The 5,371-nt window shown below is 44.8% G+C and overlaps 2 pseudogenes; both read right to left on the bottom strand.

Annotated features, from left to right (window-relative positions):
• Window positions 1-2,043: 2,043 nt before the first annotated feature.
• Window positions 2,044-2,577, bottom strand: LOC103252787 (annotated as a pseudogene).
• A 1,571-nt stretch (window positions 2,578-4,148) lies between these two features.
• LOC110594946 overlaps window positions 4,149-5,371 on the bottom strand; it is a 2,628-nt pseudogene continuing 1,405 nt past the window's right edge.

Here is a 5,371-nt window from a genome sequence, read left to right as displayed (position 1 = left end):
AGCCACCGCAGCCTCGACCTGCTGGGCTCCGGCGATCCTTCCGCCTCAGCCTTCCACGTAGCCGGAACCACAGGCGCGCGCTACCACGCCCAGCTGATTTTTTGGTTTATTGTAGAGATGAGGTCTTGCCAAGTTGCCCAGGAGGGTCTCAAACCCGCGGGCTCAGGCAATCCACTCACCTCAGCCTCCCAAAGCGCGGGATTACAGGCTGAGCCACCAAGCCCGGCTTTTTGCCCACTTTTTAATGGACTGGTTTTTTTTTTTCCTTTTGGCACGGAACAAGGATATAGACCAATGGAACAGGATAGAGATTCCAGAAGCAAAACCTCAATTTCTCAACCAACTCATCTTTGACAAAACCTCCACCAACAACCACTGGGGAAAGGAGAAACTATTCAGTAAATGGTGCTGGGAAAACTGGCTGACCACATACAGAAGATTGAAACAGGACTCCTACCTATCACCATACACAAAAATCAACTCTAAATGGGTCAAAGACCTAAACATAAAACCTCAAACTAAGAATCTTAGAAAACACAGGAGACACCCTCACGGAAATTGGAACAGGCAACCAATTCCTGATCAAAATTCCAGATGCCCATGCCATAAGAGATAAGATAGACAAGTGGGACTTCATCAAACTGAAAAGTTTCTGGAAAGCAAAAGAAACCATCAAGAGAGTGGGGAGACAGCCCACAGAATGGGGAAAAATATTTGTCAGCTGTACATCTGACAAAGCCCTAACATCCAGGGTCCACAAGGAACTCAAACATGCTTAGTACTTCTTAAAATAAAAATAAGAATCTTGAATTCAACCTTCAACTACCCAAGAATAGCAGCGGCAGGGAGTGGTGACCCATGCCTGCAATCTCAACACCTTGGGAGGTGGAGGCAAGAGGATTGCCTAAGCCCAGGTGTTCGACACCAACCTGGGCAATTTGGTGAGACCTTATCTCTACAGTAAATCAACAAATAAGCCAGGTGTGGTGATGTATGCCTGTAGTTCCAGCTACTTGGAAGGCTGAGGCGGAGGGATCACCTGAGTCCAGCAGGTTGAGACTGTGGTAGCCATGAGCGTGCCACTGTACACCAGCCTGGGTGACAAAGAGTAAGACTCCGACTCAAAAGAAAGGGAGGGAGGGAGGGAGGGAGAAAGGGAGGGAGAAATAGCAACAAGGCACATACTTAGGGTTCAAATGAACTTGTAAACACTAGCTAGCACAAAACAGTTAACAGTGGTTTACATATATGACTTTATCTAAGCTCTTTTCAGCCAGGGGCTTATAAACAAATTCCACACCAACATGATTTACATTGAAATATACATAAAGAATAACAGTGTGTTCTTTGGGAATTTAAGTAAGAACTCAGACTATCCAAATTTGAATTCGGGTCTGTAGGAAGTGAGAAGCTTCTACTAAGCAACTGTGCTACATTTCTGCTGCAGAAAGTTATTTTGGAAGATCATCCCTAGACTATCCTTGGTTTCCTCCAGTAAAATGAATAAGGTACAAACAGGAAAGCATGCCAGCCAGTTGGGGGTTAATAATGCATGATTTTTATTCTCTTGTTCTGACAACTCGTATAAAAAAATTAAACAAAGGAAAATAATTGAAGATTTAATGGGTCTCTTATGCTTTAAAGCAGGGCGGGGGGGGGGCATTACCAGACCATCACCACCATTGACAGGCCACTGTGGCCATTGCCTTGCTATAAACTCTGGTGTAGCCATGTGTTCTTTGAGCTATGGCCAGGCCATGCTTTCTTAAGCTTTGGCCCCCTCCCTTCCCTTGAGGAAGTGAATCTCTTCTTTCTTTCTTTAATTTGCTTTCTAAATAAACTATATTTCCTAATCTAAAAAGGGGGGGAAGTTACCTTCTAATTTCCGCAGATATTGCAGGCTGAGTGGTCCTGTATTTTGAAAAAGTTTTAAGAATAGATTTTTTTTCTAATAATATAGTATTTATTTGTCTTTCCTCTGTCAAACCCTGAGCCAGCCCCTTTCCCCAGGCTGCCTGGGGAGCTACAGGAAAAAGAACAAACAGGACAGACTCAGACTCCAGGCACAGGACAAAGAACGATGGGATATGGAGACAGCTCCTTCCCATGGCAGAGAGGATGAAAAAGGCTACCATCTGGCAAAAGAGCCCCATGGCCTGCAAGAGGGCCAAGCCCAGATGCATAGGAGAAGAGCTGTGCTTCAGAGACAGGTTCCTGGTGTAACCAGTGATGAGGCTCCCAAAAACAGTCCCAATCCCAGACCCGGAACCAGCTACCCCAACTGTGTCAGCCCCGGCCCCAGTGAACTTGGCTGCTGTGTGGATGTCCCTTGAAACGGCACTGGTTTGGAAGCTATGGCTAGGGACAAATGAGGTAAGGAGATGGGAGACTGCCAAGCTACTGAGGCTACCATCTGTCAGTTCTCTGGTCATTTCAGCGCCACTGCAGACAGTGGTCGGCTCAACAGCTAAGAGATGCTCTTGACCAAGGGGAGGGGCTAGTGGAGATGAATTTGGAGCAGGTGTGCATTTTCAGGGAGTGAGGGGCTGTGTCAGAAGAGCTGCTCCCAGTGCAGAGAAGACAGAATAGTTTTTAACATAGGAAGACAGGGAAAACATCTACTGCCCCTTTCCAGAATTTAAGTACAGGACAGTAAACATTCTTCACACCCAAAAACTACAGCAGTGGTTCAAATGTGACCAAGGAAGATGTAAAATGCTGATGTCCAGCTAGGACTCAGCAGATCCAACACACTAAAATCACCTGATTGTATTTTAAAAGAAAATGCACACAAACCAACTGGGAATTTTGAAATTTTTTATTAAAAGGCAATTTTAATGCCATTAAATTCACAAATATGCTAATTTAAATACCCAATCCTGTTCACCTAAAAGACATATTGCAAACATACAAATGTCTATTCTCGCCACATGTCAGTGCCCATTCATATCACGGTTAGAGATGGGGAGAATAGATTCCCCTTAAGCTGCAAGTCAACAGGTCTTTCCCTCCTTCTCTCTCTCTCTCTCTCTCTCTCTCTCTCTCTCTCTCTCTCTCTCTTTTGAGTCACAGTCTCACTCGCCAAGGCTGGAGTGCAGTGGCACGCTCATGGCCACTGTAGCCTCGACCTGCTGGGTTCAGGTGATCCTTCTGCTTCAGCCTTCCAAGTAACTGGAACTACAGGCGTGTGCCACCACACCCAGTAAGTTTTTCTTGATTTGTTGTAGAGATGAGGTCTCACCAAGTTGTCTCAAACCCATGGGCTCAGGCGATTCTCTCACCTCAGCCTCCCAAAGTTCTGAGATTATAGGCATGAGCCACCGCACCCGGCCTTTCTTTCCTTTTTGAGTCAGGGTCTCACTCTGTTGCCCAGGCTGGAGTGCAGTGACACAATCATGATTCACTGCAGCCTTGACTTCCTGTGCTCAAGCGATCCTTCTACCTCAGCATCCAATTAGTTAAGACTACAGGCGCATGCCACCACATCCAGCTAATTTTTTGTCGAGATGAGGTCTTGCCATTTTGCCCAGGCTGGTCTTGAACTCTTGGGTTCAAGCAGTCCTCCCACCTCGGTCTCAAAGTGCTGGGGTCACAGGCATAAGCCACCACTCCTGACCCCCAGCAGGTGTTTCTTTACAGTTAACTTTAGCAAAATACATACAAAATGGTAATAGCAATGATCTTCACTTGTTAACTCACAAGGAAACATCTTCAAAGCTGCATTTTGTTAAAGTTTCTGTACCAAAATATAGAAAAACGGAACTACACAAATATTGAGAAGTTTAAATTTCCTTAATTTTTTATTCCTGGTACCACTACCACAATTTACAGGGCAACATGCCTGTTGTCATGAAAAGAAAAAGCTACAACAGATAAAATACCTCAGGAATTCTATCTAATTGACACTACATTGCATTCATCAATAGCTGCACTTTTTGCAAACTGTGACTATGACAGTCCTGAACGAGAAGGGTTCCCTGGTTAAGCTGCAGTAACTTTTCTGATTATGGATCATTGTTCTTTCTGTGACAGATTTTTACAGTTCTAGAGGACTTTTGGAACAACTGTCTCAAAGTCACCTGCAGCTTTCCTGATAGCCCCTTGTTCTCTCTCCTGCTAAACACTGTATGTAGCCCTTTTTGCTGTTTTTAGAACGTCCTACCACTTCCACCACCAGTTCCATAACTACCACCACAGGGACTGCCTGGGCTTCTTCCACCAAAACTGTCCCTTTCATGGGTCAATAATTTGATTGCTATTGTCCACCATACACGGGGGACCCAACCCCCCCCAAATTATCTCTTTTTTAGGTCAGACCCCTTATAGTACAGATTTGTCCCACTGGGTAAGTGTTCTAGGAACCCAATGGCATCAGTGTACCAGATAGCATTGTTGTGAGAGGCTGCTTTCGGCTTTAGTGAATTTTTTTTTTTAGATTCTTTCAACACGTTTGCCCATTTCATGATGGGTGATTTACACGAACAACCTGCCCATGCTGTGCTGAGTGTTCAGCAGTTTTTGACCAAAAACAGCATGACCCCTGTACTGCACCCTCCCTATTCACCCAATCTTGCCCCAAGAGACTTTTGTTTGTTTGTTTCCCCAGATGAAAAAAGTCCTCAAAGGGAAACGTTTTTGCCAAGGTGGAAGAGGTGAAACAAAAAACGGCAGAAGCACCAAAAGGCACCAAAAATTGATGAGTTCAAAAACTGTTTTGAGCAGTGAGAAAAGCATCTCAATAGGTTTATTGCATCAAACAAAGAGTATTTGGAAGGTGACTGAAGTCTAAACATGTAAGAATAAATACAAAATTATTTTGGAAATAAATTCCAGGCTTTTTTGGGTCCCCCTTTGTAATTTTCAAAATGATCATAGTTCCCACCACCACCAAAATGTCCTCCTCCACTGTAACCATCATCACCACCATCTCCACCACTTTGGTTTCCGTATCCTGGTCCTCCACCACCATAACCCCCTCTACTACTATAAACAGCACCACTGCCATAGTTGCCACCATCACTTCCAAACCCATTATATCCTCTTCCATAACTACCTCTGCTGCCACCACCTCCACCACCATAGCCTCCTCTTCCACCAAAGCTTCCACCATAGCCAAAATTACCTTCACCACCTCCAAAGGTTTCTTACGACCTATAAAATTGCCTGATCCACCTCCATGACCTCTTTGTGATCCAATAGACTGCATCTCTTGTTTAGAAAGGGTCTTTTTTGGGCCAGGCTCGGTGACTCAGCCTGTAATCCCAGCACTTTGGGAGGCTGAGACGAGTGGATTGTCTGAGCCTGCGAGCTCGAGACCAGTCTGGGCCACTTGGCAAGACCTCATCTCTACAATTAAAAAAAAAAAAATCGT

The sequence above is a fragment of the Carlito syrichta genome, unplaced genomic scaffold, assembly GCF_000164805.1.
Source record: "Carlito syrichta isolate Samal-C Ts95f unplaced genomic scaffold, Tarsius_syrichta-2.0.1 Scaffold170438, whole genome shotgun sequence".
Taxonomy (NCBI): domain Eukaryota; kingdom Metazoa; phylum Chordata; class Mammalia; order Primates; family Tarsiidae; genus Carlito; species Carlito syrichta.
This window is presented reverse-complemented; position numbering and strand designations above follow the sequence as displayed.